This window comes from Doryrhamphus excisus, chromosome 18 (genome assembly GCF_030265055.1).
Source record: "Doryrhamphus excisus isolate RoL2022-K1 chromosome 18, RoL_Dexc_1.0, whole genome shotgun sequence".
Classification (NCBI taxonomy): Eukaryota; Metazoa; Chordata; class Actinopteri; order Syngnathiformes; family Syngnathidae; genus Doryrhamphus; species Doryrhamphus excisus.
The window spans coordinates 11,710,115-11,722,112 of NC_080483.1; positions in this window are offsets into that span (position 1 = coordinate 11,710,115).

The window sequence follows — 11,998 nt, forward strand, 5'->3', positions numbered from 1 at the left end:
TTCTTTGCTGGCCTAAGCATTACCAGAATCACTGACCTACATTTCAAATGTAATATTTACCAATAGTAAATACTACATTTGGTAAATACCCTTTGCCGTTGCTTGGCTCCCAGTGGCTCCATTGTGAGACCAGGAGTGGGCTTTTTTGAATGATATCAAACTTTGCAAACCGGTTGTGTCATATTAGCATTCGTACAAGAGAAGGACAAGCTTAAATAAGTGTCATCCTCACCAGCTCCGACCACAACAAATTGGCTTTCAAACGACACCAAGGTGGCACTTCGGCTGCATAATCCGTTATTATCGTAGTCATGCATGAAGAGCATTTTTTATACGTCTCAGCAGGGGCACAAGTGGCATCTTAAATTCCTCCTCAAAGCACAGCGTGACTGTTGATGGGTTTTATTTGCAGGGTGGACGCTCGGGGGGGCCTAGTGTTATGGTACGGAGGCTTGATTGAAAAAGGTACCTGTGTGACGCCCCTTCGTCCGAGCGCGTGAGTGGAAAGAACAGCTAGTTTGCATTGAGCAATTCCGAGTCAATTTTCCCAACTTCCTCATGCGGAAAATGAGCAGAGCGCAGATAAGATGCAAAGGTGCATTCGAGGGTCGTATATCTATGGGATTTATGACGGCAGACAGTGTAGAGCATCAGCAGGACATGCTTGAATCACAGTGCATAAATATTCTCCACAGTAATGTGCCAAGCTCCAGCTATCATTTATGGTACTTATCCTCCTTTATTTTTATTTTGTGGCTGTCACAGTCTGCATAATGAGGCACAAAAGAAAAGAGGTGAACTTGAAAACAATAGCGGACGCATCTAATTTTTTAACATTCTTTGTTGTCAGTGTAAAAAAAAAAAAAAAAAGTTGACCAAAAAACATAAAAGCAATAAAAGAGTTTACTTTCATTTTGATAACAAGTTTGGGTGTGTGAGAATAGCATGGCTGTACAGGTTTATTTGAAAATATGCTAACTCCACCATTCCTTTTTTGCCTTTTTATTAACACATAAGAGAAGTCGTCTTATATTTGATAATTACAGTGGAGCCATCTTATCTTGACATAGAACTGAATGACTTGATGCATCAACCATTGTCTAAGGATGAGCGAGTACACCACTATCTGCATCTGCATTTGTATCTGTTCACCCATCTCAATTACCTGTATCCGTAACTGTACTCGGGGTGGGCGGGGCATATGGAAAAGTGGGCGTGGTTTAACAAAAAAATTGCTTTTTCACGTATATCGGCCGATACCAATTGGTGGTCTATTGATTTCAGCACCCCTAGTTCTTATACGCTATTGTAGCAATGGGAATAAAGTAATCAATGTAAAAATACTGACACCTAGTGGCCAGTGTAGAATACAAAATATCAGTGTTTTTGTATGTGTTTTTTAAATGCCTTATATATATATATATACATGTATATTACATATGTAGAATACAAAATATCAATGTTTTTGTATGTGTTTTTTAAATATATATATATATTCATGTAATTTGTTCATTATAAGTATATATGTAATTTTGTTCATTTAGCCATTTTTATGTTTGGCAAAGCTTAATTTAAGAAAAACATATGTAACATTTGATTAAATATGCATATTTGTAAACAAAAAAATGTCAGTATTCAACCACAAAATAGTATGATATTTTTCATTTATATATTTGTTATATATTTATAAAAGTTGCACATTGACCGAGTGGTTAGCATGTACGCCACACAGTCAGGAGATTGGGAAGACTTGGGTTTGATTCTCCACTTGGGTATCTCTGAGTGGAGTTTGTATGTTATCTATGCGAGTGTGTACACGGGTTTCCTGCCACATTCCAAAAACATGCGTGTTTGGTTAATTGGCGACCCTATTGAGGATAAGCGGCATATAAAATAGATGGGGATGTATGGATATTTGTGAAAAAAAACGTGAACGAGTGATGCTGCAAAATTTGAACCTCAAAGTGGTGAGAAACAACTGTTCTATTTTGTATGTGTGTGGGATCAGATGGCAACATTTATTGTCAATGTCAGACAAAACAAGTTGAGGAACTATATCACTCAATTAACAATCTGAATCTTGTTGGATTTTACAATGCGGTGCAATGCGGTACCAGTGCACAATTACGCAGTCGTCAACACCCAAGAGCATTTGTTGTGCTTCCCATTGATCCAAATGTCAAAGCGGCCCTAATCGGTAAGACATAGAGAAAAGCGGTTCCCAGCTCCAGTATTTTACCATGCCAACCGGCATCTGACATCTGTTTTAAAAGTTGACAAGGGTCCCGACCTTTCAGTGCTGCAAATGGGGAGTAATTACTCTTGTTTTGACATTTGACACTATATTAGCTACAGCTGCGGGCACTGATGAGAGGTGGATCAGAAATCCTGCCTTTACAAAGATAATAAGTTTCAGTTTTGTCAGAGAGGTACAAATTTATTATTTTCATTATTGTGGTTGTGAAGTTATTTAACCTACCTTATTCAGCAACATTTTAGATGGCAAAGGTTTACTAATAATTAGTGATGTCCGATAATATTGGCTACTCAGCCTGAAATGTAGAGCATATAGCACAAACATTGCATTTGTTGATATTGCAGCAAAGTGTAGTTATGCTACTTAAAGGGGATCGATTATGCTTCTTCCACTTTTCTTTCACTTTTCCACCTATAAATGTAGTTGGAATGTTGTATTCTCATGTTAAACAATGACAACGTTTCAAATAATGAGGTTTGCACATTTGGAATTGAGCCCTGAAAGAAGTTTGGGATGGCTCAAAACGTTGGATTTCAAAAGGCGTGGTAAAACTGCCTCTTTGTGATGTCACAGAGGGGTGGACTTCCTTATATGGGCGTGGCTGAAAGCCAGATAAGCTCTATGCCCTCCTCCAAGCTCTAATCCTCTGTTTACTTGTTTGAAATGGCTCGTAGGGGAAAGCCATATTTGTTTACAATTCCCAAAGACGCCACCATTAGATACAAAATATTTCCCAAAAATTGTGGAGCCCTTGTTTGTGGTACATCGGGATACATCGGTACATCGATATGTAACTCTCGCTTTAAGTTAATGCCTCTTGTTTATCCATTCACACACACACACTAACATACTTGGGAAACAGTTATGCACCAAAAACAATGTATGTCATATTCTCACATGGTTAAGATAAGAACTTTATTGATCCCCGCAATAGTAACAATTCACATTACATCAGCTATAGAGCACAAAAATGTGCCTTTAACAAAAAAAATAAATACATCTTTCCAAAAACAAAATAAAACTAAATATAAAACAAAATAAACAAAATAAAACTAAATAAATAAAAATCTACTTAGAGATGGGTGGAGTAGCCTTAATTTTACTCAAGAAAACTAAATGTGGGGTGATTTTGTAATCGGAAATTTATAGAAATAAATATATGTATATATACATACTGTATATATAAGCTCTTGGAGGTATTCATTAGTATTTGTGGACAACATAGCGCAGAGTAAACTTTGTCCACAAGATGTCGTCACTCATTTACAGCATAAACAACATAAACAATGAGCGTTCCATAATTCCATCCTCTTCCATTCAGCAAGCCTGCATCTACTTAAACAATGCAGGAGGAGAATGACGAAGAATTGCAGTGCTTTTGCCCACACTGAGGTTTGGCGTCCAGCCAAAGGTCCTCACCACAAAGCAACAGTGCTCTTGTCTCTCAAAATCCATCACTCAACAGTGCGGCCATCTGGATGCTCTCAGAGGTGCACAGGAACAATGATTCCAAATATATATTAAAAAAAAAAAAGTCTGGCACTGAGAAATAAAAAGACATCTGTGAAATTATTAGCAATTTTGAAAAATGAGTTTGACAAAAACAGATGATGTGTTCATTCAAAAGAGTAAGAGTGCATCAGGGGCGGATAATTCAAACCATGCTACAACAAACTGGGTGCAGCCGCTAAAACTTTAACAACAGCACAGCGATCCTCTTCACATAGAGGATCTTTGACTCATGTTTTTGCATTCATTCATTCATTCATTTTCTACCGCTTATCCTCACGAGGGTCGCGGGGGTGCTGGAGCCTATCCCAGCTGTCTTCGGCGAGGTACACCCTGGACTGGTCGCCAGCCAATCACAAGGCACATATAGACAAACAACCATTCACACTCACATTCATACCTATGGACAATTTGGAGTCGCCAATTAACCTAGCATGTTTTTGGAGCCAGTGACCAATCAATGAATGAATGAATTCAGATTTAGTGGCATAACAGGGCTGAGGACTGACCTTGTGACTTGCATTTCTCTACCAAAACGCTAGGGGGTAGTATTTCCCTGCAAGTGAGCAACTGCACCTCCCATTGACTTGCTATTTAGCATCCTGTGTAATAGTAGTGAACTGTAGTAGTGAACATCCATTCATAATAACACACCACATTTCACTGCCAATTACATGATAGCGTTGTAACATTCGGAATAATCATTAATTACATTACCCGTTACTGGAAAATAATAACAGCGTTAGTAACACTCTTACCCCGAATTCACATCAAGCACTATCACGTATTCATTTTACTGGTGTAGATTAAAAAACTCCATTCACGTTTGATGCGTCATTGTAGCATTACGTATCCCCCAGCGCTATTACTCCTTTGCTCATTTTTTTCCTTTGCTCATATCCTCAGTTGAGGATATTGAGCGCCATGTCATTTCTTTTCTTATGTTGTCCTTGTAAAACTGCTGTTTTGGGTCATATAAAGGTTAATTACTCCACTTCAAAGATTAATCGTTCATTATCTTGTTGCTATGGGCACCGGCTAATTAACGCAGGGTCTTTAAAGCTTTTATTTAGTTAAAAAGCTACATTTATTTGACACCAGAAGCTGTGGTGTTTCTGTTTCTCTTACTAGTATGCTGCTGAATTTGAGACTGTAAAGCTATCAAAAATAGACTTGAAGTCTTTTTTTGTGTTGCATAAAAACACATCATGCACTGTTGTGACGTTACACATGTAATGTGATTCGTATTTATTCCCAACCACTGTTTATGACGATCATTTGGTGACGTCAAGGTTTAAAGACATGACAAAGCTTTGCATTGATATCATACCCAAGATAAGGATATATTAGTAATTGGTTGAACCCTTACAGTCCCTCGCGTTGACTGACCCAATACTTTTGTCCACTGACTTCTCCCCACAAAGGCAGCACGATCACGCTCGGAAAACTCTGATCTACGGCACTGCAGCAGGAATTGACCCTCATCGGATAAAGCGCTCGAAATTGCCTCCCTGATATATAGCAGGCTCTTGTTACTTGTTACCGTACCCCGACACCTCCTTCTCCTGCCCCCCCCACCCCACACCCGTGCCAATTTTCCCCATTCCCCTCAAGGTCAGCCCTTTGCGCTGCTCTACAAAGCAGTGGAACAACTGTACCGTCTTAATACTTCCCAAGATCCTCCATCGAGTTCACGGACTGTAATGTCCACCCAGTTACAGAGAGTAACTTGGATTACTATAGAATAGCATCGATAATAAAATGATGTAACGATTGTTCAATCATCATGAATGATCTATCACGAAGAAGAGAAGAGCATTTTTTTCTAGAAAAATCATCAGCAAACATGCAAAACAATTATATTTGATTTAATAGTTGACACTTAAGTATTTGTATCACTGCAAGTAAAATGATATTCTCCTTGTTAACCCCGGTCCTGACAAATGAACTAGTACCCGGAGTACCGGGAGAAAACCCACATACTGTGTTGTTGAAATTATTTACCAATTTTGTGACTTTTAATTGCCTTATGCATTTATTTTTGCAACTGCACCTTCTGGTCCTAAAAAATATTTTTAAAGAAAAAAAAATTGTTGGGGCTGCACGGCGTTCGAGTGGGTAGCACACAGGCCTCACAGCTAGGAGACAAGAGTTCAATTCCACTCTCGGACATCTCTATGTGGAGTTTGCATGTTCTCCCCGTGCATGCGTGGGTTTTCTCCGGGTACTCCGGTTTCCTCCCACATTCCAAAAACATGCTAGGTTAATTGGCGACTCCAAATTGTCCATAGGTATGAATGTGAGTGTGAATGGTTGTTTGTCTATATGTGCCCTGTGATTGGCTGGCGACACGTCCAGAATGTACCCGAAGACAGCTGGGATAGGCTCCAGCATACCCACGTCGCCAATTAACCTAGCATGTTTTTGGAATGTGGGAGGAAACCGGAGTACCCGAAGAAAACCCATGCATGCACAAGGAGAACATGCAAACTCTACACAGAGATTCCCAAGCAGAGAATCGAACCCAGGTCCTCCTGATCTCCCTGATCTCCACTCCACTTTTATCAGTGTCTCAATATTTCACAGATTTTCGAAATTCATTCCCAGTCCCGGAGAGTAACCACCTACTGTATTGCTGTTTTTCAGCACCACAAGTAAGACGATGAACTTTAACCCCAAAGCCCCAAGGTATCCTCGTCCAGAAAGGTCAAACGACTGTACACTTGGATTTCTAATTGAGTATTTGTTTGCACTTTACAATAAGTTGCTGTCGTCCTGCTGAAATATTGCTCACACACACAAAAAAAGTCATTGAACATACCACAAAGGAGCAGGAAGCAGAGTTCGAAGGGTGATCAGTTAAACACCTTTTCACACTTCCACATCACAATCCCTTCTGTAGGTTGGTTATTGTTGCTCTTAAAATGCTTTTCATCATACAAGAATTGTCCAAAATGGGCCACATCAAGTTATGCACAGTGTCATTTATAGTTTTTCCTATTTTTTTCATTTTCTTTTGTTAGCCACCTCTGTTTAGTCATTCTTCTTTCTTCTTATTATGATCATATGCCCTGTCAGTAGATTTTTTTGTGTTTCATCTGAAGTGCATCAAATTAAGATTGCTTTGCTATGCAGTAAGTAAATCTATTTATTACAGTTTGGATTTTCATGCAGGAAAAACAACTTAAAGAAGATGGCAGAACAGCTTTTAGCCTTTATGACAGGAAGTATTGTATAGTCTGATATCTGTCAGCACAAAGGAGTGCTTAAAGTGCTCCAAATGAGATGGATAGTGTAGTGTACGTACATGCTAGTGTGTGTCTTGTGAATAAGACAAAAGATCAAAACAAAAATATCATGTGACTTATGTGTATATCAGGAACCTTTCCAAGATTTGTTGTTTCCGTACCCTGTCACTGCTTTCTTTGTAGCGCCCACTGGTGTGTGTCTCTGTGTTGCTTTGTGTGTGTGTGTCTCACAATTGCGGCGATAACATTGAAATGTGTTCTGCAGCGTTCACAAAGCATCCCCCAAATTGCTTTGTGATATCATACACCTTGATGCATGACACCCTGGCAAAGACCCACACATGGATATTACATTGTGTAATTGTGGATCTAAATAAGATGCAATTGATACCTGGAAAAGCTTGTTGGAGCCACGTTTTCACGCAATAAAATGGCAGCATAAACACACAAAAAAACACTATTACATATGCACTAACTTCTTCTTTAAGGACAGGATACATTCAGTGACAGTGTGACCATCGTTTAGTGTGTTTATTGGGGATGATGCATTTTTGATGAGCATTACATGAGTACATCTCATCATTACCCATATTCATGATGAAAAAAAATCCTCATTATGTTTACTCTTGCGGCACGGCGGTCTAGTGGTTAGCGCGCAGACCTCACAGCTAAGAGACCAGGGTTCAACTCCACCCTCGGGCATCTCTGTGTGGAGTTTGCATGTTCTCCCCGTGCATGCGTGGGTTTTCTCCGGGTACTCCGGTTTCCTCCCACATTCCAAAAACATGCTAGGTTAATTGGCGAATTGTCCATAGGTATGAATGTGAGTGTGAATGGTTGTTTGTCTATATGTGCCCTGTGATTGGCTGGTGACACATTCAGGGTGTACCTCGCCTCTCGCCCGAAGACAGCTGGGATAGGCTCCAGCACCCCCCCGCGACCCTTGTGAGGAAAAGCGGTAGAAAATGAATGAATGAATGTTTACTCTTCAGGCTTACATACAGCAACCGCCCTGCCCAAGACCGACTCTGCAGGCTACAGCAGCTGAGCCTCATTCACGTATGCGGTGCAATTGAGAACGACTCGTGTGGCGTTTACTTTATTAGGTTTCTTGTCTAAAGTTACTCGGTAAACTTGTTTCACTTGTTTTCACGTACATGGTGCTGTGCATGCTTGTGTTGCGTCAGTCACTTATGCAACAAATCAATCCGGGTAGCATGAACACTTTTTTTCTAGAAATTTTTGTCTTATTCCATAAAGTCATCATAAAACAGTCGTGCTACATACAATATAAGAATTTTGTTCATTTTCAGTTGGCAGTATACAGCCAGTGGTAACAGTAACCTGCATTGACTGTAACTGTAGTAAGTACAACAGCTGACCTATTGTGCTTTTTCCACTTTTCTGACCTATAAATGTAGTTAAGTGTATCCAATCCAATCCACTTTTTTATGTAGCACATTTTATAAACAAAGTTTCCAAAGTGCTGCACAGAATAGTAAAATAAAAAGTAAAAATAAAATAAATAAAATTACAAATTGGGCTGCACAGCGCGCAGAGTTCACAGCGAGGAGACCTGAGTTCAATCCGACCCTCGGCCATTTCCGTGTGGAGTTTGCGTGTTCTCCCCGTGCATGCGTGGGTTTTTTTACGGGTACTCCGGTTTCCTCCTACATTCCAAAAACATGCTAGGTAAATTGGTGACTCCAAATTGTCCATAGGTATGAATGTGAGTGTGAATGGTTGTTTGTCTATATGTGCCCTGTGATTGGCTGGCGACCAGTCCAGGGTGTACCCCGCCTCTCGCCCGAAGACAGCTGGGCTCCAGCACCCCCCGCGACCCTCGTGAGGATAAGCGGTAGAAAATGAATGAATGAATGAAATTACAAATTGAATTTAATCAGGAATTAAAAGATCAAATATTAAACACAAGAAACAAAGCAATAAAAGTATAAAAAATAAAACCAATTAACACAAAAAGAAAGAACTAAAAGACACAGGACCATTACGACTCACGCCGAGTTAAAAGCCAGATAATAAAAGTGGGTTCTATCAATAGTGGGGGCCTTTTTTAATTGGGAGGAGAGAGAGTTCCATATAGCTTGGGGCCGACTACAGAAAAGGCTCGGTGTTCCCTGGTCTTAAGTCTCGTCTTGGGCACCACAAGCTGGAACTGGCCCTCGGACCTCAGTGACCTCACTGGCGAGTAAATTTGAATGTATTTGGGCCTTAACGCCTTAAAAACAAACAATAAAATCTTCAAATCAATCCTACAGCGAACAGGCAACCAATGCAGGGAGGCGAGAATTTTGGTGAGGTTCTCCCCCTTTTTGGTTCCTGTTAAAAGCCGTACCACAGAGTTCTGGACTAACTGTAAGCAGGAGAGAGATTTTTGACTAAATGTATTCTCGTGTTAAACGATGCCAAAATATACCTGAATATGATCCTGTTAATTGTCCACGTCTTTCCGCAAATCATCTTCTGCACATTCACACGATTCTTGTGCAAAGACACTCTGAGACACAAAGACACACTTTGACTCATTTGCAACGTCAGGTTTGGTGTGGTTGCAAATCAGTGCTTTCAAAAGCCCATACAGCATTTTAAGAGGGATTAAAATTGATTATCTCAGCTAAACACAGCTGCTATAGAGTCTAATCAGCTGTGCGGCATCGTGCACTGCATTCTCCGTCAACGTGCGAGCGTTCATTACTGTGTGTGAGCCCCTAAAGTGTATACCGCATACAGCTTTTCATTTAACGGCCATAATACATGATCTTAACTAGAGTTGGTTAGGAAAACAATACCCGCCGTGCAAGCGGGGAAGCAATAAAGGCATGACGTGACTGAGGATGATTGCGCTACGGCCAACAGAAAGAGATGCTCGTGGGGCAAAAGTTGGCAGCAATTACCTTTTTTTTTTGCCCATGCCAAGGTGTGCACCCGTGCAAATGAAAATCTCGTCTTGATGGACCGAGAGGCAGCCAGGTCTTTGCAAGGGGTCACGTGCAGACTGTTTCAAAACTCAATTACCTCAAAGTAAGGAAACATTTATTCTGTTAAAGAGGCTGCCGTGACAGCGGTGCGTTTACCTTATAGGAAGTCTAGCAACACACAAATAGAGTGGAATGTCTTCCTGCAGAAAAAAAAAAACACTGGCACTGAGAAACTCAGCATCGTTCACTCAGAAAACAATTAAGAGGACATAAGCCTACTGTGTGGTTTACTAACTAGTATGATACACGCTTTTAACAATTGAGTTTAAGGTTATTTTAAGACAAATCTTAGGTATTAAATATGCATGTCAAAACAGTTTGGAAGCAAAAATAAGTGTATATAAGAAATAAGTAGAAATAAGCAGTTTTACCATGCCTTTTGAGCCATCCCAAACTTCTTTCAGGGCTCACTTTTAAATGTGCAAACAGAAAAAGAAAAAGATGTGTTCAAGTCTCACATAAGAATTGTGGATGACAAATAAATAAAATAAAATATAAAAGAATTTTAAAAAATTAGCAGTTTTCCTTTAAGTGTGTGAGGTATATTTAGGGATTAAATGTGTAATTGTGTCCAATTTTCATAATTTTTTTTCAATATTTATGATTTAATGTAATTAGTTATTTTATTATAACATGTGGAAGTTACTGCTATATTATTTTATTGTAATATTTGTGTTTTTATTTATTATTAGTAGTATTTTTCATATATATGAAAGATGGATAGATGGATAGATAATATATATATAATAATAATAACAATGTGGAGAATAAATAGATGACATCAAATATGACAACAATGTACAGCGTAAAAAGTAATTTGTACAAATAATTTAGATAATTTTGAACCCTTAGGGTTTTGAACCTAACCCTTTTGAAGCACGCAGACCTCACAGCTAGGAGACCCCAGTTCAATTCCACCCTAGGCCATCTCTGTGTGGCGTTTGCATGTTGGGTTTTCTCCGGGTACTCCGGTTTCCTCCCACATTCCAAAAACATGCTAGGTTAATTGGCGACTCCAAATTGTCCATAGGTATGAATGTGAGTGTGAATGGTTGTTTGTCTATATGTGCCCTGTGATTGGCTGGCGACCAGTCCACTGTGTACCCCGCCTCTCGCCTGAAGACAGCTGCAGGCTCCAGCATACCGGCGACCTTAATGAGGATAAGCTGTAGAAAATGAATGAATGAAATGTGGATTATGAGAGTATCAATTATATTTTTTCCCATTCCCTGCTAATCTTACCTACAGAAAAATGTAGTTGAAGAGCCCTGATGTGCGGCATGACAGCCTTTTTGAAAAAAAAATCAAACCCTTTCACCAAGAGATTTTTGATGTCACAGAGCGGAAAAAAAAATAATAATCTTTGTGGACGTTGATTAAAATTTTGATGAGACAGATAAGGAAGTCTTTGTTCCTTCCCTACTGACTCTTCCCAGGGTAAACTAAAAATAATTACACCGATAAAGTGAGCAGGTCATGGATTTGCTCTTGCTACCGGACTGATCATCCCTCATGCTAGAACATGTCGTTATTTCCTCCGAGGGACTATGCTAGACCTTATATAATCTGAGAAACCCTTTCAGATTTAAAGATCAAACCTGGCTTCTTTTAAAGGACCTCTGTGTTAGGTTTACCAAGCTGGGATGCGAGGTTGGTACCAGTTCACTGTTGCATTAAAAAGTGATCCAGGTCATTGTGTAGTGCAACAATTCTTTAACAAAGACGTTTTATGGTTGTTGAGGGTTGTGTAGTTTTCCTCAAGGCCCAAATGCTCCAAGAATTTAGAAGAAAGGGGCTTAGCCGCATTGGTCCTATGAAGTGTTAAATATGTTTTCCACATAATAAACAATATCTGCTGTTGAGGTGAACCGGATCCCTGTGTGTCGCTAATATCCAGTGACTGATAAATCAGCCAATAGTGGAAGTCGGTATGGCAGAAAGCGTCTTATCTGTTAGACCGCAGACACGGTTGCATATCCTCTTAGGTC